Raw genomic sequence first — 26,120 nt, 5'->3', positions numbered from 1 at the left:
TAAACAGTTATACTCAAGTCTTTGTCTCTGAACCAGACAAATAATTGTTTTGGTAGGCCCTTTTTTATCCCTTATTCCTAAACAGCTTCTATAATCCCCCCAAATAAAATCCTACCTTCCTATTGTAGTATGAAACATTGTGAAACAATAAAGATTCGTACAATTATACACAAGTTTTTGCCTGCAAACCAGAATAATAGTTGTGTTTTGCCTTTCGACACTTATTAATTAAACGATATGGGTCATGACCCTAAACAAAATCATTCAAAACTTTCCTTTTAAAGTTTGGAACCTTGTGGCAAATTTCATTGAAATCTATACTCTCCTACACCAATTATTGTCATGAAACATGAAAAACGCTTGTTTTTTGCCCCATTTTTTTCGCCTTTAATTCCTAAACAGCTACGATAATAACCCCAAAATAAATCCAAACCTTTCTATTGTGATACGGAACCTTGAGCTCAAATCAAATGGAGATCTATGCACTTATTATCAAGTTATTGTCTGTGAACCTGGAAAAAAAAGTTTTTTGTTAGACCTTCTGCGGCTCCTAATTCCTTAACGGCAGGACAATAACATCAAAAATTAATTCAATCCTTCCTATTGTGTTAATGAACCTTGTGATTAAATTTTGACCAAATCAATATTTCTTTTACTCGAGTTATTATCTTAAAACCAGACAAATAATTGTTTTACCCCTTTCTGGCCCCTAATTACAAAGCCGCTAATACAGCAACCCCAAAAAATTAATCCCGACCATCCTAGAGTGGAATGAAACCTTGTACTAATATTTCTTACACAATCATATACTCCAATTATAGTTATTGTCTACGAAACAATTTATTTTCCCTGAACCAGTAAAACTGACCTTGTATGGCCCCTAATGACAAAATCACAAGACCAATAGCTCTCAAAGCAATCCCTACCATCCTTTTCTGGTATGGAATCTTGTACTAAAGTTTAATAGAGATCCATGATTTTATACACCTTATCGATATTTGTCCTCAATTACTGGACATAAAAAAAGTTCCAGTAAAATGTTGTCGTCATAATAGGGAATATCAAACTTCTGTTTTGTTTTTAAGTTCGGTATTCCATTATATGTCTTATTATTCATAGTGCCAATAATGAGCAATTGAAATGTCCAAATAGTTTTTGGAAAGTCTTGTTCTTTATCTGCAGGTTATCTTACACTTGGCAGATTTGAGATATCTTTGGTGATTTCAGATATATTGCCGTTTAAAATTTTGTGAGGAGGTGGAAATCTAAATCAACAACAGCTAGAATCTTGAAACATCTTGGCCATATGTTTGACTGAATAACAGAAAAATTTGATAAAAAACAAAAAAAAAAACAATCATTTTCTATATTCATTTAGTACTGATAAAAAAAGAGAACATTCCTGTAAAATATGTATTGTAAGAAGTAATAATAGAGGTCATATTTTACTTATAACACACACAAATAAACCTCTCTTATTCAATGTCCTTGTTATCGATTAATATTAATAAACTGCATAATCTACTTAAATTCTCTCGGTGAATAAACATGTTATATATATTATGTTAGTTATACAAACAAAGACATATCCTACTCTGCTTCTGTATATTTAAATATCGACAGAGTAAGTGTGAGCTCTTATCCTTAATTTACATAATGTTGAACTATCACATTTGGATTTGAATTGCAACATATGAAGGTCTTGTATTTGGTCTTGGTTTATATAGTATATAAAATTGAAGTTTTTTTTATTTTGATTGATGTCAGTCTCTTGCTGTTGAAAGGCTTTGATTAATAATTCTTTAATGTGTTTTCTCAAGGTATTATTTTACAACCAAAATGTCTTCAGCCGCAGACGTATTTAAACACCATAACATATTTAAAAGGGCATGTGATTTGGTATTCTATCATATATTTAATTATTCATAATATTTTTTTAAACGTCTTGTATTTGCAAATTATCTTACACTTGGCAGATTTGAGATATCTTTAGTGATTTAGAATGAATTGCAGTTTAACATTTTGTGAGGAGGGGGCAATCTGAATCGGCAAAAGCTAGAATCTTGAAACATCTTGGTTATATGTTTGACTGAATAACAGAAACATTTGATGAAAAACAAAGAAATATAAGCAGTTTGAAAGTTTCATATTTACATTGATTTTGAAGTTTCATTAGTTCTATTTATAAAATTGATATGGCATATTGCCAACAAAATATAGTTGGATTGAATATTTAAAATATTGGATTAATATATGTTTCTATACTCTGTATGTTTCTTGACCCATGCAAAAAAATGGATCAGAAGTGACAATTATTAGAAGCAGCATTTAATTAACAAAATCAATTAAAACATTTATATCCTATTATACCACTATGATTTAATCGATCTTACAAGTGTAACTTAACTCTTTATACTTTTTGTGTCTAATACTGTATAATATAATTTCACATGTTTCATCTTGAAAATTAAAAAAATTACCAGAGAAAACGATGGTATTAATCGTATCATAAAAAGAAGTTAATAAGGTTTGTTTCACAGAATCATTATATTTCACAGAGGTATATTTACCATTTAGATCAACAATATTGATCGAAAACATACATACCATTTGACAACACAATAGAAAGAATAGAAAGAATAGAACAGTTATAAACTTCCGGTATTTGGAATGCGAACGTATTCTGCCTTTAGAATAACGAAATTCCCTTTCCTATATATAGTAGTGCTATCTTTAGCGACAAACTTGTAAGATCAAAAGTCAGATAACTCTAAAAAATATTTCACACTTAACCTGAAGTGCAATTATATTTGGTCTTGTTTTATATAGTATATAAAATTGAAGTTTTTTTTCATTTTGATTGTTGTTAGTCTCTTGCTTTTGAAAGACTTTGAATAATAATTCTTTAATGTGTTTTCTCAAGGTGTTATTTTAAAACTAAAATGTCTTCAGCCGTAGACGTATTTAAACACCATAACTTATTTAAAAGGGCATGTGGTTTGGTATTCCATCATATATTTAATTATTCATAGTGCCCTTAAAGAACTATTGAAATATCCCAATATTTTTTAAACGTCTTGTATCTGCAAATTATCTTACACTTGGCATATTTGAGATATCTTTAGTGATTTCATATGAATTGCAGTTTAACATTTTGTGAGGAGGGGGCAATCTGAATCGGCAAAAGCTAGAATCTTGAAACATCTTGGTTATATGTTTGACTGATTAACAGAAACATTTGATGAAAAACAAAGAAATATAAGCAGTTTGAAAGTTTCATATTCACACTGACTTTGAAGTTTCATTAGTTCTATTTATAAAATTGATATGGCATATTGCCCACAAAATATGGTGGGATTGAATATTTAAAATATTGGATTAATATATGTTTCTATACTCTGTATGTTTCTTGACCCATGCAAAAAAATGGATCAGAAGTGACAATTATTAGAAGCAGCATTTAATTAACAAAATCAATTAAAAAATTTATATCCTATTATACCACTATGATTTAATCGATCTTACAAGTGTAACTTAACTCTTTATACTTTTTGTGTCTAATACTGTATAATATAATTTCACATGTTTCATCTTGAAAATTAAAAAAGTTACCAGAGAAAACGATGGTATTAATCGTATCATAAAAAGAAGTTAATAAGGTTTGTTTCACAGAATCATTATATTTCACAGAGGTATATTTACCATTTAGATCAACAATATTGATCGAAAACATACATACCATTTGACAACACAATAGAAAGAATAGAAAGAATAGAAAAGTTATAAACTTCCGGTATTTGGAATGCGCATGTATTCTGCCATTTTAGTATAACGAATTTCCCTTTCCTATATATAGTAGTGCTATCTTTAGCGACAAACTTGTAATATCAAAAGTCAAATAACTGTAAAAAATATTTCACACTTAACCTGAAGTTTAATTATATTTGCAATAATATAACTAGCACAATAGTCAGTCACCAAAGTTGGTATCCCGGTTCTTTTTTATAAATTCACAGTTTAGAATATGTTAAAATATTGGAATTCCTTAGGGTTTTCTACTCAAATGAATAGATGGACTTGACCACATCTGACAGTTCCTTTGGGTATGATTTTCAATTTTTAGTCTTATGACCGCTTTGATTCGATTGCTGTGTATCTGACTTATGTTGACAAATGGTTGAAGAATTGCGATACAAGCTTGGTATTAGCTTGGTATTTCTGACGAGTTTTCTACTTGTAATATTTTCTCATGTATCAATACCTACTCGATAGTTTAGTTTGACTGTCAATTATTTTCCTTTCTTTTCAATTACACAGTTCAATGTATACTCAGACATAATTAGGCTTTAACGATTAGACCTTTATAGACAAATCACGGGTAAGACGTATTAAAATAAAATAAAATCGTATGCCATGTCCACATTAAGATAATGTAGAAAAGAAGTGTAGAGTTGGTAACCTCAACACGTAATCTTAAATCTACTAAAAGAGAAGTCGAATATACTTAAGGACATGCGCTGTTCTTTTGCTTTTTGTGTGGTTTTTTTTTGTTTTTTTTTTTGCATGTACTGATTTTGTGTCATAGATAGATACCCCTATCCTTTGTTTTTCTATGAAAGAACACAAACAGACAAAACCAGTATACAATACACAACATACAAATGTAAAATTTTATAGTGTGACGAACGGAACTATAACTTGAATGAGTGTAGTGATTATGAATTGAATATTCATAAATATTCCAATGCCGTTTTTAAAGGCTTCAAAACAATAAATGAGGCAGTCTGTTTCCTCCTCTCTGGCAACGCTTATTACTCATTCCAAAATATCCCAGTGTATGAAAAATATTAAACAAAAACACCTTATAGCTATGAGCATACCCGATCATGATAATATTACCCGGAATCCTGATGCCATAAGAACGAGGCAACAGTGTTGGCCTCTTTACTGACCAATTTTCCATGAAAATGATATACTTATTCTCCTGTGAGCTGAAAAGTAGAAAAATTGTTAATTTTTCATATTTGTTTTTAAGAAATATGTATTTATGACTTCAAGAATAAGTAAATACTAAGTATACAAGTAAATCATCAATGGGATTAGGTCCCACGAGCATAGCTGTTATAAAAAATCAACCAAATGTATTTATTCATTCTAAAAGATTATTGGTTTAACTTCTGATAACTGTTTAGTCGTGATTCGATAGAATCACATGCTGTTTATGTTCCTCAAATAAGACTTTCAACAATAAAATAATATGAGGATTGTGTTATTTTGGTAATGGCTATAGTTATATATTTTACAGCTTGTTACAGTCTTAGTTTGATGTTGCAATAACTACATTAAGTATATAATTGAGACTTACTTTTTCACATGTTCCTGCTACTTTTTGTTACCTACTAACCATTCCACTGACATCTTTACCAGGGTGTGACCATACTATTGATTTGGTCTTTGTCCTTGACCATCGGATATCTTCAAGGATAGATAATTGATTCTTGGTTTAGTTAAATGATATAAATTTTTTTAAATGAGAACACAACTGCAGCTGATCAGATATGATTGTTTGAGGTCAAAAAAATTGCAATGTATAATATGGTGACTACTGCCCTACTGGATGTAGCACTATATTTAAACGACCCTTTACCACTCGTTTTACTATCAGGGGAGATAAAGAGTTGATATATTTCCTTGAGGATAACATGCTAGATATAATTAAATAGCCATATTCATTACTTCATTTTATTTCCTACAATTTTAATTTGGAAATGTATTACAGGTTTTCACCAGAAGTCATCGTGGCGGAGCTAAAAGCAATAATTTAAGAATTTACGTAATCTTCAGTTTTTTGCAAAACCTTAACTTTTCTAAAAATAAAACAAAATATTAAAAATACTGAATTCTCAGGAAATTATAACGGAAAGTCCTTACGCAAATGGCAAATCAAAAGTTCAAACCCATCAAATGAGTGTATAACAACTGTAATATTACTGACTTGGTTTATTACATAATTATCCATCAATTCTTCATGGATACATACCAAAATTTTGTCTGTGAATCGATTTTGAAGGAACAACAATGATATTCTAATCAAGCAGATTAAAGTGGTGCAGCAACACATTAAAACATTTAAAACTTCAAGGGACAACATAGTAAGTAGAACATATTACTTACACAAAGGACAAGACATATTATCACGGTTCCTTCTATGTAATTCTTAAATTGAAGTTACCCTCATTTTACTGTCTTCCAGAATCTGTTCAGATGTGGCATTTTCAAATACTTTCTTTACTTTTTAACCTCTTTGTTATCAAGAAGTCCTCTGCAAAGCAAAACGTTGAAAAGATATATTCCAAACATTTTATAGTCAATCATTATACCTTACACCATCATAATAACAACATTTTATTTTGTGTTTTATCTTTTATTTTTCCAATCGCAGCCCATATATTGCGTAACGGTTTATATAGCTATGTTTTTCACGCCTGTTGTGTCGGTGATGATTACATTAAAACCTCTACGAATGCACTAATAAATGAAATTTAATATTGAATATAGTGTTTGAAGTTTTGTGTATCGATATCGTTTAATTTATTATGTTTATAATCCACTGTTCCGATATATTTATTCGTTCATAAAGCATATACTTCCCTTAAATGTAACCATGTTTGTCAAAGTTTTGTTTAATCTTTTGTGTGACTTGACATTCATCACGGTCAAACAGGTATTCTGTAAAATAAAATTTAAAACAAAGGGTTTGATGTCATGCAAAATACAACAATACAGGCCGAACAGCATTAAGTGAAAAAAGTAAAATACGTAAAATACCAACTCGAAGGAAAGTTTAAAACGGAAAACACTTGATCAAAATGGCAAAATTAAAAGTTTAAACACACCAAATGAATGGGAAACAACTGTCATATTCCTGACTTGGTACAGGCAACTCAACCAAAACAATGAATAAGCGTCTCTTAATTCAAATTTATCGGCAAAACAAACACTTGAGATTTTGAAAGAGAATTCCAGGATTATATGATCATTTAGAAATCAGAATTATGTCTACATAAAAAAGATTCCAACACTGATTTTCGTTGCAAATTTTTGTATATTCTGTGACACTTAACCACTAGACACAAGACTGAAATTGAAAAAAAAGCAAAATCGATCGAACTGTTTAACTGATATAGGTTCCTGTAATCTACATCCTAATTATTCAATAACATTGATATAGCTCTTTATCTTTCAGTTTTTGAGTTAAGATTTAGTCATAGTAATTTTGTTCTGTTTAATGAGTTTTGTATGATATTGTTTGTCTGTTGGTCTTATTTTCTTTTTTAGCCATGGGTTTTTCATTTCATTTTCGACTAAAGAGTTTGAATGATCATCTGTGATCTTTCGCCACTCCTTTATTGCATAAATGTACAAAATTAAACCTTGTAACGTAATCTAGATACACAGATAATTTCTTAAACTATAGATTTCAGAGATACGTTTTTTGTTTTATAATGCATCATTACTAATTACATTCAAGAAGAAAACATATTTGAATTCGAAATAATTTTTACACAAACACTACCACTATGGTTAAAGACACAAACCCGAATTTAGTTTGGAACTTCCCGTAGTCATTGCTACAGTAAGACACTCCTGTAATACAGTAAAAAAAACTTTTGTGAAATTTTACAAAATATTAAATTCACAGGAAACCCTATTTCAAAAGCATTAAAAAAATTTGCGTCAAGTTCATTTACTGGCCATGGCAATGCTACTGGGTATAACGTTAGTAAGACTTAGGAAGCGATACATGCACAATACGGTACAATTATATATTTGAGGGGCCTCGGTGGCCGAGTGGTAAAAACAGTTAATATTGTAATCACTAGCAAGTCAAAACTGAGGTTGTAAGTTCGAACCCCGCTTGTGGGTGCCATCGACTGCAATCTTAATTGACTAGGAATGTCAGTTTTCCTATTGAAGGTCGGTGGTTTTCTCCGGGCACTCCGGCTTCCTCCCTCAGTAAAAACTGGCCGCCACGAAACAGCTTAAATGCGGTGCTTAAAAGTGGCGCTTAAACACCAAAACTCAAAATCAATCATATACTTTAGAACATTTAAAAACTGTTTTATGATAGATATTTTGACAGTTCTACACGGGGTTATGACTGAATCCGAATGTACATGATTATATTATGTTGTAGGTCATGGTATCACTCCAAGTTATAATAGCCCTAAGATAATTATGATATCTATGGTTTGATGACGTAAGGAGGTTAATAAACTCATCACAGATATCAACAATAGATAAACATCCGCAATATAGTTCGGGATCGTGTCATCATTTTTCTCAAATTTATCAAACCATGGTTTTAAAGGCAAAAGGATCAACATCATTTGTAAATTATTACTTTTACTGATTAGTCTATTTTTTGTAATATCCGTTTGACTTTACTCGGTACTTTTACATCCCGTCATTGTGTTATTGTACTATGGTTATTTTTTGTATTCTTGTCTTTCGCTTTCGCTAATATGGTTTTCCTATATGCCTTTTGGTTTGGTTTTGTTTTGTTAACACATTTGTTTGTTTTTATAGTGATTAAGTTTATAGCACAATCTTGACTGCTGTACCCCTTTTTGACATTTGTAACTATTATGTCTGTTTCTTTTGTTCGCACATCTTTGTCAATATAATAGAATTGTATGCGACTGGCATACAAGTAAGAGGTTTAGCTAGCTATTTAACTAGATTTAATCCAGCATTTACTGCATATGAAAATGTCTATACCAAGTCAGGAATATGACAGTTGTTCACCATTCGTTTTATGTGTTCGTGGTTTTGATTTTTTCATTTGCATTTTAACTTTTTTTTAAGAATTTTTTTCGGAGTGTGTTATTTTTGTGCATTTACCTTTTAGAGATTGAAGAATCCTTACCTTTAAATATTGTATATATTGTTTACTTTCTGTACTGTTATAAATTTACGTACACATTTGTATCTGTGCGATAATCTTTTAACATTATGATAATGACCTATTTCAGTAAAAATAGGACGGACGTAACTACATAGCAAAATCTTTAATCATCCGTATAAGAATTTAAGTTGCTGTTTGCGAAGTACACTGAATTACGTGACAACCTGAAAGAAATATTTCACAAATAATGATTTTTAAATTAACTCTAGAAATATTTTTGTTATCGTCGATATTAAAGTTTATCTTGAATATAGAATTAAGGAAAATGATTGTTCTGTATATGAGTAAACTACACAAATAAAGTTAAATCACAAAAATACTGAACTCCGAGAATAATTAAAAACGGAAAGTCACTTATCAGATAGCAAAACGACATGATTTTTTAAAACGCTCTTTTAAGTAGTTTGATAATCGCCTTGGATTGAATATTGGGATTGTTGTCGTGAATCTTGGATTATGACTACAGATGAAAAAAGAAACACACGATGAAGTTTTAAAAGCATATTGAGTTTTAATATTTTGCTTTAAAATACATATTATCTTTCATCAAATGGGTTTGTTTCATGATCAATGTCCAATCCCAAACACTGTTGTCACGGGACTTTTGAACACACTGCATCAAGTCAGAAGCAAGCTTGTTAGCTGTCCCAGGCAGACGTCTGCACCATGCCAGAAGTATGACTTATAAACGGTGGAAGTTATATCAGAAAAACGTGTGTACAAAGTCAGAGGTTTGACTTATAAGCATTCATTTGGTAGTTATATCAGAAAGAAACGTGTGTACCAAGTCAGATGTTTGACTTATAAAGAGGTATGACTTACCCTTCTTTTCCCTAGTTTTAGGTGCGGTTTGTGTTAGTTATTCTTTAGTTTTCTATGTTGTGTCATATGCACTATTGTTTGTCTGTTTGTCATTTTCATTTTTAGCCGTGCCGTTGTGCTAAGTCCAAAATTGGTTTAAGGATAAATAGTTGTCTAAAGAAGTAAATGGACCAAGTGAAGATTGTTAGCAGTGATTTGCATTCAAATTAAATCACACATTCAGGTTCAAACGATTTTTACAAAATTGTATACTTTTGCAATCATAAAATTAGAAAGAGTTCAAGGGAACACAATGTGTATATTTAGATGGAACAAAAACTACATATGAACGATTCTTTTTCACGTGGAAATGAATGAACACCGGTTATGGCCATATGAAAAAATGGCTTGTTTAGAAGTCTTGATAAAAATTGATACATGTGTGACGTTATTCAGATTCATAACATATCAAATCTTACACACAATACCTTTGATTAGGATATTAGACCACTGTAGATATGTTATATGTGTTATCAGCATGTTACTCATCTAAATTTATCTAACAGAGTCAAACGTATTCGGTCTAAATGCACACATGATTAAAGACATGTATGTATTTACACTATAGTGAATATATATTTCTTCATTGAAAATTGTATCTATGTAGATAAGATAAATCTATATAATGTCTTGCTTTCAAGAGAGCGTCCATTGCTGTCTAATAATAAAAATGATCTTTTCCTTTCTTAATAACAAAACATCTTTAAAAAAAGAGGTTAAAACCAGATTACGTGTTCGTGTATTTCACATTAACCATTTTAGGAGAAAATGTCACATAATTCCGGTCTTCAGGTATAAGAGCTATATGGCCTTGCTTTGACATGCCAATTACAGTAGAAAACAATATACATTCAATGTTCAAGTGAAAACAATACAAGCAAAAAAATAATGATTTATACAATATGACTTTGAGATATCAAAACGAAACAAGCAAACAACTAGAATGCATCATACATTAGAAGAGTTTTGTTGTTGTTTTATAGTTGTTATTATTCACGACATGTTTCTGCCCACCGACTGACAAAGAGATAAGACTTAAAACTCATTCCTTGAACTTAGCTAAACATAACGATAAAAAAGATACTGACCTCCAAAGCAAATTCAAACTAACGAAATCAAACGTTATAAATCAATGGAACAAGTGGAAAACAAGTGCCATATTCCAGACTTGGTACAGGCATTTTCCGAAGAAAATGGTGGGTTTACCTAGTTTTTGGCAAGCTAAACCTCCCACTTGTATGCCATGTTTATAAATCCGTTATATTGATAAACTTGCATAAGCAACTCTTACAGACGGCTGTTGTCTGCTCTATGGTCGGGTTGTTGTCTCTCTGACACATTCCCCATTTCCATTCTCAATTTTATAATAGGTTTATTTGACAATAATTAAGATCCAGCAGCCAGAATTGTGTCAACATACATCACATACAAACTTAGATAACATCAATAATGGAGAATGGTATGATATGTTCCGTACTGGTTAGGTTTGAGTTAAATTTTCCAAAAAATGGCTTCGTAATTTCAAATATTTAAAAATTTTAATTTCCTTTACTGCAACGTCTGCCAAGTAAACATGTATATTGTTTCAACTCCATGGTGACAAGAAATGTGAAATTCCGAAAGAGACGAAATTAAAGAAAAGAGAGGCGAAGATACCAAAGGGACATTCGAATTTATTCGTCAAAAATACACTGACAACGCCATGACTAAAAAGGAAAAAAAAACAAAGACATACAACAGATAACAAAACACACAATAGAAAACTAAAGACTGAGTAACAGGAACCCCACCAAACACTGGGTGATCTCGGGTGCTCCGAAAGAGTAATAAGATTCTGCTCTAGGTGTTACATCTGTTGTGTTGCTTGTGTAAGAAGATGGGGAAATGTTCGGTAAACACAATTATTTAAAGGATTTTCATTTATTCGTGATACATATATCAATAATTTATAATTTTTTTCCAGACTAATTGATAAAAGTACTATTGACAAACAGACATTAAGAATGCCAACTGTTGACATTTCTAAAGCTAAAAGACACAGGTCAGAAGTTGCTCAAACCGTTGTTGATGGTTTGGAAAACACTGGATTTATGTTTATAGAAAATGTGCAGGGATTGAACTATGATCAACTTTATGAATGCTGTCAGTGGTTCTTTATTTACCAAAAAGTAAAATCACAAAAATACTGAACTTAGAGGAAGATCAATTGGGAAAGTCCATAATCACATGGCAAAATCAAATAACAAAACGCATCAAAAACGAATGTCGTTCAATGTGCGTACAAACAATTTTAAAATTTTTATGGGAATGTTAGCATACAGGGTTAAAAAATTAAAAGTATGTAAGAATAAATTTAAGAAATAGACCGAGATTTAAACTAGTCCAAAAGTTATATATAGAATTTATAAGAATCCAAAAATAGTTAATTCAACTACGCGATTGAATGATTTTGACGTTTGCGGTTCAACGTATATTGTAATTCATAATAGAAATATATCATAATGACATATAATAGAACAATATCATATTGACGGGATCTTTTAAAGTACAGAGTCACGTTATAAGAACAAAAGAAATACAAAAAGTCACAATTACAAAACAAACCACAAAAAAATGAAAGCCAATACAAACACATTGACGAGATGTATAAGTACCGAGCCACGTGAAACGGATATCACATGAAACCATTCAACAGTAAAAGTAATATTAATAATAGAACAAAGACAAATGAAAGAACTATAAAACACGTTGTTAAGATGATAAACAACATCAGTACGCAGAATCTATACATCAAGACCATCGTGTATTATTTGAGAAGTTGATACGGAATATTTATCAACAAGGTCTTGGTACCTTCCGATGAACTTTTTTAGAAAAAGAACGAGACGTTCTTTGACATACCCCTGTTTCATCAACTTTCTACTCAGACACTGATGACGTTTTACAAAGTCTGAGTAGGAGCTGCAAGCTCTTAAAAATATCGAATAAGTTGGGAAATATATATCCCATATGCAGGTGAAGTTGGTATATTGCTACTAAGGTGGGGGAAATTTATAATTTCAAAATTAAAATCGTCTCGTTTGTCATAGATTCTGGTACTGAGATGACTGTGTAAGTCAAATTCGAGATATGTCTAAAAATGAGGCGGAGGAAGCCGTGTCTGTTGTTTCTTTAATCTCTAGTTCTGGGGGATATATTAATGGAACCCAATCAGAAAAGTTCGGATTGTTTATGGAAAAAACATCATCAATATATCTGAAAGTGAAATTAAATAATCTGGCTTCTTTGATTCTCTTGTTTTTTACAAGTGTCTGGAGGAACTCCGATTCATATGAAAATAAGAAGAGGTCGGCAAGAAGAGGCGCACAGTTTGTTCCCATAGGAATGCCGACAATTTGTTGGAAAAGTCTACCTCCAAACTCAACAAATATGTTGTCGATAAGAAACTCCAGCATACTGACCACTTGTTCTTCTGTGTAGCATATTTTACCTTTTTGTTTGTCACTATTTACGAAATATGCCTTATGAAATCCCAAAGTAATAAATTTATAGCGTATGCTACCATTTTTATGTTGAAAGGCATTGTGGATTATTTCTTTTAGGCGATTTTTCAATTTCACATGGGGAATGGTGGTATACAGGGTTGAAAAATCAAAAGTTTTGATGGAACTAATTTCAGAAAAAGACTGAGATTTAAAATTGTCTAGAAGTTCTTTAGAATTTTTAAGAATCCACATATGGTTAATACCACTACGCGAGTAAACAGTTTCACAGTATTTCTGAAGACCCTCCTTCACTGCGGACAGAATTTTAGTCAATCTAATGGACAATTCTTTAGTGGAACATGAAGATGAGCCAGCAATATACCGTTGTTTGTACGGAATTTTATGAAGCTTTGGTATCCAATACAAACAAGGTAAGTCCTCCGGTTTGGTGTTCAATGCAATGTTTATTGAAGCCATGAAGGACTTATGATTTTCTAAAATCTCATCCTTGTCAAATGATATGTCTTTGTATGTGGGATTACCTGAGTGCTCCTTTATACCCAATTCTTTTACAAGACATTCGTAGTAATACGATTTACATACAAAGACAATATTATTTGAAGCTTTGTCCGCAGGAACAACAACATACTTATCATGAAGAGTTGATAGACATTTCATGGCGTCTTTGTCTCTGAAAACGGACTTTGGTCGATCGTTCACACAGTTTTTCAACTTGTGAATGCGACGTTTTATCAGAGACCTGATAGTTTTAACCCATTCTGACAAAGTGTCCAGTTCAACTTCTTCTCGCTTAGCCCATGCTCTGGCGTAGTCCTCAATGGAATCCATAATTATTTTGAAGTTATGGTTCCAATTGATGTGTTGGGGTTCTCTAAACTTAGGACCATGAGAAATCACCTTTCGGAGATTTTCATGTTGAATTATGTTTAGATCCCCAGTTATAACATGACCAGAGGGGCTGTAATTATAAGGCGAGTGGGAACAGTCACATGTCGTAGGTTGTTTTAGGTATTGTTCTAAGTCAAGGTCCTGCAATGCTTGTTTATAGTTAAATATTTTAGGTCAATGGTTTTGGTGTAACTGTAGGATACAATAGGAACAGACTGATTTTGAAAATAAATAGGAATTTTAGATGTTACCTCCTTGTGATGTAGAACGTTGCAGATATTGATTGCATCAATTCCTCTATTGGCAAAATCAACAGGAAGGAATCTCCTCTTTTCCTCATGTAAAGGTTCCGATCTTACTGGTTTGAAAAGACGGAAAAAAGCTACATCACTAATAATACTGACTAGTCTGTATGTTGCAGAAAATGTATTGGTGCCTCCTTTGTCAAGTGCATAATCTCTCAAACGTTTTAGAAAATTACCTGGCAGTGAAAAGAGAATAGTTCTTATGTAATGTAACCCTAGTGGATGATGAAGATGTGAAAGAAGGTCATCAAAGCTCCCAGATGGTGATCTAGATTTGGAAGACTTTTTTACATTAGGCCGATGGTAATGTTTTTGCCCATGACTACGTTGTTGTCGTAAGGTAGTATTAAATAAACTCATTACATTAACATCACTGCAGGCAGGACTTGACAAATTTCCTACTCCTTTAATATTGTCATTGCAACCATATGGCATTGCAGTCCCTAACTCCCTTATCCAGAAATTTTCTCTATCTTTGCGGAAAGGAGTACTTAGTACAGGGCTATTTGTGTGGTGATAAATTTTCTTAACGGAGACAAAGAAAACGCTGCTAAGAAATATATGACACTCAGAAAGTAGCAATGTATACCAAGGATATTTTCCAGTAGGTGAAAATGAGCCAAGTCAAAAAGAAGGATTTGACTTCGGACGATATGTTGATCCAAATGACCAAACAATTGCTCCTGGAAATTGGTTTTATGAAAAATCTGTCTGGCCAAACGAGGACGGAACATTTCTTTATAAAAAGTGTTTGCTTGAGACATACGAATATATGCACGAAACTGCTCTAGAGATTCTACTTGCAGCAATAGGTTTAGGTATAGACGAACATGCCTTTGAACCAATATTTTCTACCAAGCCTATGTCAACGTTTAGGTTGATCCATTATCCACCTTGGGATAAAAAAAAACACCAGAAAATGCAGTGATTGAGGACGGAAAGTAGTGACAACCCCGCACCACACGGACTCTACCTTCTTAACTTTATTAACTTCCTTTAATTATAAAGGACTTGATATTTTGGCGCCGGACGGTAGATGGGTAGAACTTGAACCAAGGCCAAACACATTGGTAATGAATATTGAAGATGTCTTTTCACAAATGATAGTCGGTCGTTAAGGCTACCCGACATCGATGGTGACATTGGAATCAACTTCTTGTCAAAGTACGGTTCGGAGGGACCCGACCATGTTGTTGAAAAATATGGACCTTGGGCTATGAATACATGTACTATGAAACATGTTAAGAAATTCTTTGAATATAGGCACCTACCCAAATTTTAAATTCTGAATCATTTAGTGCAACTTAATTAATCTCATTCACTAGGTAGTCTCGATAATTTATATATTTGATTTGCTAGACTTCTATTTTACTGTCATTAAATTAGATACAAAATGTAATAACTAATTCAGTACTTTTTTTTTTAAAACAATACAAATATTCATGTTATTCTGGAGACTTAAAGGAGCACTAGCTACGAGATATATAAAAAATCAAAAGTATGATATTTTTTTTGTTCAACCATTAATGAAAGTGAAATAGTGAAATAATAATTTGCTTTTATCACCTAAAATGGTTCAATTTTGTCAAATTAAGCTAACACACTTTGATAATGAATTATTCACTTGCAAGTGAATAATTTGACCTCATTATATCCTTATTCATGTGAACTCCAATTTAACCCCGTAGAAAGAGATAGAATAACGCATGCATTGTCCGTGTACGGGTATTCAAAGGAAAAGAATGTCAACATTGAAAGTGAAACAAAGGTAAATAATTTTATTAACTGATTCGATCCACACAAAATTATTCTCTTAAAAGTAAAAACGACCATAAACATCAATTTTTAATCTATATTACAACATTTAACAGACCTATAAGAATCCAATAGCACGAGTTGCTTAATCTATTGATATCTATGTTTATGTTTACATCGCTTATATGGTCATAGAAGGTCAACTCGATAGTTAATTAGATGGCGTCTTGGCTAAAATTCACACGAAACGAAGCTTTTTTTTAAAACTTTTATATCATAGTTATTAGGTATCTATAATTTATTATCGAAAAATACTGTTTCTTTAGAAATTGATGATCGCAACCTAATGCTGCCGAAATTTACCAGATTGTAACATGAATACAATCAACACAGGTTATTGAGCACGTGAAAATCACCTTGTATAACCGCGATACAGATGAAACCGGACGTTGACGCGTTCAGACAGTAAAACATTAATACTTTAAAAGAATATCCAATATCTATTCTTCGGATATTTTGCTCCAATATATTCTTTGCCATACTACTTATTGGTTACTAAAAGGTTTTTCAAATATGTGACATTTTATATACAAACATTAAAAAACGCACGACGATATTAATGATAAAACGTGTTTGTTATTTTTAGATACTCAAAAATTAAGGTTTCTCGTACCTCATAGCTTTTAAAACATACATTTTTGAAAATTTCATAGTTTAAATTAACAAACTTATTAAGATCGTATCTTTATTTTGTGTCTAGAAACAGAAAAATACACATTTTTAAGTGTCTTTATTTTCATGTTATATACGCTTCGTTGTCATTCCACCTTTTTATACTGTACGCTTCGTTGTGAAATGTTGTACATTGGACTATAATAATTGTTTTATAAATACACCCACTTCATTTAAACTTAGGTGGAAAGTTGTCTCACTGGCAATCACACCACATTTACAAAAAGAGGGACGAAAGATACCAAAGGGACAGTCAAACTCATAAATATAAAACAAACTGACAACGCCATGGCTAAAAATGAAAAAGACAAACAGAAAAACAATAGTACACATGACACAACATAGAAAACTTAAGAATAAACAACACGTACCCCTCCAAAAACTAGGGGTGATCGCAGGTGCTCCGGAAGGGTAAGCAGATCCTGCTCCACATGTGGCACCCGTCGTGTTGCTTATGTGATTACAAATCCGGTAAATAGTCTAATTCGGTAGGTCACATTCATGAAAGGGAAGGGGATTGTAGTTACGACGTAAGGAACATATCCGATATCATTTGTGAAACGGTTATTCCATTACGGTCAACCAACTCGTGATGGCGTCCGTAAAATTTACGAAGGGATGATTTCAACTTCACCATTTGGAACTCTTGGTTTAATAGCTTCCTTGTGAGCAGTAACCCTCTATCAAGAAAATCATGATAGGAAATGCAAGCACGGGAATATCGTATCAATTGGGAGATATATACCCCGTATGCAGGTGCTGCTGGAATGTTGCTACTTAGAAATGGAAAATTCACAATTGGAAAGATGAAATCATCTCTTTTGTCGTAAAGTTTTGTTTTCAACCGACCCTCATTGTCAATTTCTAGATGTAAGTCAAGATATGAAGCCGACTTAACTGTATCTGTAGTATCCTTTATCTCCAATTCGATGGGATAGATGCGTTCCACATAGTCACCAAATTTTGAATTGTTTAGTGAAAGAACATCATCTATATAGCGGAAAGTAGAGTTAAAGGATATTGCTAACTTCTTATCTTTCTTCCTAAGAAGTTCCTGCATGAAGTCAGCCTCATAATAATAAAGAAACAAGTCGGCAAGTAGAGGGGCACAGTTTGTTCCCATTGGGATGCCGACAGTCTGTTGAAAAACACGTCCTCCGAACGTTACAAATATGTTGTTAATCAAGAAATCAAGCATCTTGATAATATCGGTTTTTCAGAATTTTTTGTTTGAATCAGAGTGATTCTTTACAAAGTATGATTTATCCCTCCCTAAGACAAGATACTTGTATCTACGTTGGCCATTCTTTTTTATGAAGCAAAGTAATACCAACTCTTTCAAAGCTTTATATAAAAAAAAATCTAAAATAAAGTCTGCTTTCGTCTAGGCGAATTTGGACCAACATCGGCATTTGGAAGAGCCTTAGATTGTGAAAAATAAGTCATTAAAGTTTTATTGACTGTACTATACTTTTTGAACCTTTATTTCCTCTGGAATATATTTATTAACTGTTCATTTCATCTGGAATAACATTGAAAGTCCCAATAGAAACATTCCTATCAGATGTACGCTGGTTAAACATTGAAATTTTGGCTTTGTATGACTGATATTTTAAGTTCAACTAATTTGACTAAGTTAACAGATAAACATTTACAATAAAATACAGAAAAGAGTCTCCGACACCATCTCGAATACCTCGGTTTTTTGTCAACGAACTGTACAGTGATTATTTAAAAACGCACAACGAACGCGACTCATTTGGTGAAACGAACAATACAGTAAGAGATAACTTATTTAGTATGATAATACGTATATTCTCTAATTTTTGTGCTATTTTCACATTTCCTGACCGGTGTGAGAAAAATATTTCTCCTCACTAGTGAAAAATCTGTTCTCGGCAAATGATAAGTCGATATTTGATTATGACGTATTGTGACGCCATGAAAAAAGGCGGCAATGCCTGATGACGTCGCATATAAAGAACACAAGTTTCTGAAAATCTTTGAAAAAGAAGGATAAAAATCATTAGAGAAACAGATTCTGACACTATAACTCGTGTATTACGATATTTCTCCACTCTCGACAGTTAAATTTTAGTTATTTAAAGAGCTCGGCAAGCCTCGTGCTTTAAATAATAAAATTTAACTGTCTCGAGTGGAAAAATATCGTAATACACGAGTTGCAGTGTAGGAATCTATATTTATTTATTATTACTTAAGATATTGATACGCAAATGTGTATGCACGAAAAGATATTCAGCATTGTTTATCTCACAAAACGTATGATATTGCACCGTGTCTGTGCGTTTTGCATCTAGCAGTTTTATTAAACGTTCTATGCAATATCTAAAACTTACAACAACTGTATAATTGAATAAATAAACTAACATGCACATTGACATATTTATATATACTCAAATAAGTTCTAGAGAGGCATTCGAAATTGTTGTCATCCCAAATGTTGTCCTGATTGTCGCTTCGAAGACGTCAACGTCCGGATTCATTTGTATCGGGGTTATACGGGGTGAAAATTAAATGAATTGATAGAGCGATGTAAACTTTTTTCATGCTATTTGTCAATGATTCAATACCAGTTTTTGAATGATTTTCTATATTTAAATTATTCCTTAATGCACGGACGAAAGATACCAGACGGACATTCAAACTCATAGATCGAAAATAAACTGACAACGCCATGGCTAAAAAAGAAAAAGACAAACAGACAAATAATAGTATACAAGACACAACATAGAAAACTAAAGACTAAGTAACACGAACCCCACCAAAAACTATGACTTTAAAAACATCTTGAAACTCGTACAACAGTGAGACCATTCTCAATATTGTTTCTCAGGTTGCCGTTAGTATTTTTATCAGCATGGAAAATACCGATATGGGACTTACTATTTTATTCCCTCTTCAATACGTGAATGGAATAAAGTTGATCCAATAATTTGCAGTGTCGACTCTATTTCTAAATTTAAGAAAGAATTAAAAAACGAAAGTCTATTATGTAAAATTGATTGTTTTATTTGCATAGATTAACTAAGCTGTATTTGGCAAAACGTTTAGAATTTTGCTCCTTAATGCTCTTCAACTTCGTCTTTTGTAGACGAAACGCGCGTCTGGCGTATATACAAAATTTAGTCCAAAATTTAGATACAAAACTATTAATTTGCGGACACTTGGAACTTTCGAACGAACAAAATATTCAAATTTTCAAACATGTTCAAATTTCATAAAAAGGTCAAACAGATTTCTTATGCCTTAATAGAGCGTTATTATTACTGGCACGGAACGTCATCGTCGTCATCAATACACAAGTCATCGTTACCTATCACTGGGGTAAAGCTGATGACCGTAACTGCATTCACGGTCATCCCAAGATGTCGGATGAAAAATTAGGTCAGTTTCTGTATTGTCTGTTAAAGTGTTTCTATATCATTTTCTTTAAGAATCATACATTGAAACGATGTAAATTTATAAAAGAATCACTCGGAAATCACTAATTACTTCTGAGAAATGTGCATGAAACGGGAAATTCGATTTGAAAAAATCGCCAAGATGACCGTAAATCACAATCGAGATGACCGTAACAGAATCAGCGATTCATAACAAGGGTGACCGTAACTGCTTTTAAGATGACCGTAATTTGTAAATGATGACCGTAACTTTTAAAGGATGACCCTCAATTCTAAGAAATATCCGTATTTATATAACTATCTTTTTGTATCAAATGATTAATCGTGTTGGTATACACATATTAATATGAGAGTTTTATCCTATAGGTAGAAGAAAATAAGACGTGCTTCAAATGCAAAGATTACCATATGTACCTTTTTTACAGTAGAGGGTTTAATTTTTAAAATGAATTTGTCAAAAGACATGCAAATAAACAGGAAGGGAAAACATGCTACAAGAGCGCGATAAAATGACACCTTACAAGCATAATGAAAAAAAATGCGGTGCACAGCCTTCAACTGCTCGACAAAAGATTTTTTTGTTTGTTTTTGGGATTCCTTTTAATGACATATAATAAATACACATTTTTAAAAATGCCAAAAAATTGCATGTACACCCATTGATATTATATCGTCTTTCATTTTGTCGTGCAAATAAAATAACAGAAATATTTTGAAAATATCTCTCGAATAAACTAGTGAAGGTGAGCTCCAGCAAAGTAGATCCTTAAAATAGTATTGTACGAAAAGCGTATCACAAGGCGGAACGTTGTCAATTTGTTTATAAACAGAAATATTATTAATACAATCAGGATTCTACTTCTTCAAAATTATCTCCCCATTACGCCAGTTCATGCTCACAATCCTAGAAATGGAAGCCATTGTAGGGATGACGCTCTGCCAATTTTGCTCTTGAAAACTGATAAATTTATCCACATAGCACCATTACGATCGATCGTTATATGTCAGTTATATTTTAAAAGACAAATGTATCTACTAGCTAATGAGCATTAGATAATGATCTTGTCTGAATTGATTCAACTTAAAAATATTGTCTGTTCGGATGTCAGATGGAATTTTTGAAAATTCTTAAGCATTTAAAAAAATTCTAATCAAATGTTTCGTGGAAGGGCAGACTAAACATTTTCAGTGGTTGAGGTTATAAACCCTAGTTATCACACACAAGAAAATCATATTTTTTTGAAGATATGCATTTTCAGCATCCAAATTAAAAGACTGTCGTCAAGTACTTTTAGAAAAAATAGCTATTCGAACACACCTACTCTGTTTTTGTGATTCATTAGATAGGTATCTCACTTGACCCATATATTTCATCTTTTCGTACTGTCATTTTTTACGTTACAAAGTCAACCTGTAGCTTTGATATATAATAATGATAGAATCTGAAGCGAGATGCTATATAAAATACTCTTGCTTTGTACGTTTTAAAGACAAAATATACACCCTAAACATGCCCTAACATAAAAAGGTGCACTCGATTTTTCTCTTTTCGATACAATCGTTACCTGTTTTGGGGATTTTTCTTGATTCACATAATGGAAGGGCAGACACGAAAATTTCTGAACTAAAAGATTGATATGTTCTCCGTCCGTGATAAAAAAAATCGGAGGTTATGCATTTTCTACATCCAACTTATAGATACTATATATAAAAAAGAAGATGTGGAAATATTGCCAATGAGACAACTATCCAGAAAAGACCAAAATGACACAAACATTAACAACTATAGGTAACCGTAAGGCCTTCAACAATGAGCACAGCCCATACCGCATAGTCAGCTATAAAAGGCCCCGATAAGAACCATGTCGTCGACTTGATATCTTATTGTTTTGCATTACTATGTAATAGATACATTGAAAACTTATGCAAATGGTGTTTTTAAAATAAGAAAATTGTCGTTTTATTTGTTTCTATTAACTTTTTAAAATTTTGTTACTATATCAAACATTACAGTTAACATTTATCAGTCGGAAACCAGGTTGAAATAGAACAAAAGAATCGAAGCTCTTTGTTAGAGAACGCGATAAATGTTTACTGTATTGTTTACTATAGTGACAAAATTTTTAAAAGTTAATATAAACAAACAAAATTGCAGTTTTCTTCTCAATTACGAGGTGTTTTATTTTAAAAACACCATTTGCATAAGTTTTCAATTTATCTAGTACATAGTTAAGCAGAGCAATTAGATATCAAGTCGACGACATGGGTATCTTTCAAGTTGGATGAAGAAAATGCATAACCTCCGATTTTTATGAAAAAATTACCACGGACGGAAAACATATCAATCTATTAGTTCAGTTATTTTTGTGTCTGCCCTTCCATTATGTGACTAAAGAAAAAATTCCAAAAAATGGGTAACAAAAAGAAAATCGAATGCACCTTTTTATGTTAGGGCGTGTTTGAGTTGAGTATTTTGTCTTGATATCGTACAAAGTAAGAATATTTCATACATCGTCTCGCTTCAGATTCTATCATTTTTATATATTAAAGCTACAGGTTGACTTTAAAAGATGAAATATATGGGTCACGTGAAATACCTATCTAATGAGTCACAAAAACAGAGAAGGTGTGTTCGAATAGCTATTTTTTTTACTGAAAGTACTTGACGACAGTCTTTCAAGTTGGATGATGAAAATGCATATCTTCGAAAAATTCTAATTTTTTGTGTGTGATTACTAGGGTTTATAGTCTTCATACACTAAAAAAATCTAGTCTGCCCTTCCACGAAATATTGAATTAGAATGTTTTTTAATGTTTATAAATTTTCGAAAATTCCACCTGACAACCGATCAGACAATAGTTTTAAGTTGAATCAATGCAGACAAGATTATTAACTGATGCTCATTAGCTAGTTGATACATTTGTCTTTCAAAATACAACTAACATATAAGGATCGTAATGGTGCAATGTGGATAAATTTATCGGTTTCCAATAGCAATATTAGTAGCGCGTCATCCCTACAATGGCTTCCATTTCTACGATTGTGAAAATGAACTGGCTTAATGGGGAGATAATTTTGACGAAGTAGACTCCTGACTGTTATCGCTTTCTCGATAAACACAGATCTTCGATTCTTTTGTTCTATTTCAAAAGTGTTTCCGCCTGCATATATCAAGACAAATTAAGATTTTAATCTGCTTCCTCTGGAACCATACACATGGGCTCGATTACCAAATATTCGTATGTATTATTAATGTTTTTAATGCTCCATTTATTGGCATTATGTTTTTCTGGTCTATGCGTACGTTCGTTCGTTCGTCTGTTTGTTTGTCCGTTTGTCCAGCTTCAAGTTAAATAAAATTGAAACTTAGTACACATTTTCCCTATGGTATGATCTTTTTAATTCTAATGCCAAATTACAGTTTTATCCCATTTTCATAGTCCACTAAACATAGAAAATGATAGTGTAGATGAGGCATCCGTGTACTAGGGATACATTCATGTTTCTTCAAATTTTCGTCGTATCGCTGTTAATTTGTGTTAAAATTTTAATGTCGATATCAATAAATATTTCATTGTTTACGAGAAATATGCAATTTAATATCATTGTTATAAATCCTAAATATGGCCAATTATATCATAGTTTAAAAAAAAAATTTATGAAACATATTTATATCCGCTAACCGAGCCCCTATTGAGATCGACAAACTCAACAAAAAAGCTTTGAATACAATACGGATATTTCTTAGAATTAATGGTCATCCTATAAAAGTTACGGTCGTCCTATATAAATTACAGTCAGTCTTTACAAATTACGGTCATCCTTTACAAGTTACGGTCATCTTTTTACCAATCACGGTCATCCTTGTTTTATGGTACGGTTATCTTGAAAATATTTTGATTATGATTTACGGTCATCTTAACGATTTTTTCAAATCGAATTTCCCGTTTCATGCACATTTCTCGGAAGTAATTAGTGATTTTCGAGTGATTCTTTTATAAATTTACATCGTTTCAATGTATGATTTGTAAAGAAAATGATATAGAAACACTTTAACAGACAATACAGAAACTGACCTAATTTTTCATCCGACATCTTTGGATGACCGTGAATGCAGTTACGGTCATCAGCTTTACCCCAGTGACCTATGAAAGCTAGTATTATATTGTATAAACTGTTTGCTTTATATGCATGTCCATTATATTATACTATTATTGTAACTTTATATTGTATTATGGAGAAGACTTCATAAGTTAGTATGATTTACTTGTATCTAATCCACTTTGCTTTAATTCAGCAAATAAAATATGTTTAAACTTACTATTTTAATGGATTGTGTTAAACCTTTAAAATAACTTTATGCACTATCTAACAATTTAAGATAATCGTCTTGTTTATTTGCAGGCTAAATGGTACGCGAGGTAGTACAAGTTTTCACAAAATGACACAATACGGCCGTCAAAAATGACTGTGATCCATTTATTTTCAACTTGTCCTTAACAAAGATCATCTAATTCATTAAACTATGGGAACGAAAAGAAATGGTGCAAACATTCTTAAAACAAAAATCCTATATGCACTTGGCAAACAAGGGCAATGGATATTACCGTTATTACTATACTACATTTATAAAGTTATTTAGCGGCTTTAAGCAAACGGTCTTCGATGAAACAAATTAATTATAACAAACCTTTGTTACTCAAATTGTCCGTTCATAAATCTAAATATTAAGACACTAAAGTTCAACCCCCTCAGGCAAAGTTGATCTTGAATGGATTTATCTTGTTTGGTTAGTTAGAACTCGAAATGTTTCGGATTTTGTAACATTTTTGGCTTTCAAATGTGCATTTTTAGCGTTACTGATGAGGTTAAATTTATAAATCAATTTATAGTGTCAAACTTTTGAATTTTGGAATACTAGCGCTTTTCTACCTCAAGATTATATTACCATGGCTGTATTTGGCAAAACTTCTAGGAATTTTGGTCCTCAATGCTCTTCAACTTCCTATTTATTTGGCCTTTTTAACTTTTTTGGATTCGAGCGTCACCGATGAGTCTTTTGTAGACGAAACGCGCGTCTGACGTAAATACAAAATGTAATCCTAGTATATATGATGAGTTTGTTTCATCTTTTTCACAGTGACTGTAAGGGGACCGATCATTTATCTTAAGTGGAAGGCATGTTTTCTTATAAATTGGTTGAGAGAAAAAAATGTTGTTTCAGAAGGTATGTAAATTATAGTGTTTCCATTCAAAAATAACCAACAAAATTACGTCATTCAGTTTCAAAAACTAGAGGCTCTAAAGAGCCTGTGTCGCTCACCTTGGTATATGTGAATATTAAACAAAGGAAGCAGATGGATTCATGACAAAATTGTGTTTAGGTGATGGTGATGTGTTTGTACATCTTACTTTACTGAACATTCTTGCTCCTTACAATTATCTCTATCTATAATGATCTTGGCCCAGTAGTTTCAGTGGAAAATGTTAGTAAAAATTAACAAATTTTATGAAAATTGTTAAAAATTGACTATAAAGGACAATAACTCCTTAGGGGGTCAACTGACCATTTTTGTCATGTTTGACTTATCTTTAGGTCTTACTTTGCTGTACATTATTGCTGTTTACAGTTTATCTCTATCTATAATAATATTCAAGATAATAACAAAAAACGTCAAAATT

The 26,120-nt window shown here is 32.0% G+C and overlaps 1 protein-coding gene and 1 pseudogene across 1 annotated transcript in view; one reads left to right on the top strand and one right to left on the bottom strand.

Annotated features, from left to right (window-relative positions):
• LOC143063279 (L-proline trans-4-hydroxylase-like) overlaps positions 1 to 10,289 on the bottom strand; it is a 70,241-nt gene extending 59,952 nt beyond the window's left edge. The window contains exon 1 of the mRNA XM_076235333.1: positions 10,258 to 10,289. The gene's annotated coding sequence lies outside the window, so the exon portion shown is untranslated. The remainder of the gene's footprint in view (positions 1 to 10,257) is intronic.
• Positions 10,290 to 11,820: 1,531 nt separating this feature from the next.
• LOC143062009 (uncharacterized) lies at positions 11,821 to 15,810 on the top strand (annotated as a pseudogene).
• The last annotated feature ends 10,310 nt before the right edge of the window (positions 15,811 to 26,120 follow it).

This window comes from Mytilus galloprovincialis, chromosome 2 (genome assembly GCF_965363235.1).
Source record: "Mytilus galloprovincialis chromosome 2, xbMytGall1.hap1.1, whole genome shotgun sequence".
NCBI classification, from domain to species: domain Eukaryota; kingdom Metazoa; phylum Mollusca; class Bivalvia; order Mytilida; family Mytilidae; genus Mytilus; species Mytilus galloprovincialis.
Note: the sequence above shows the minus strand (reverse complement) of the source record. Positions and strands in the feature narration are given on the sequence as shown.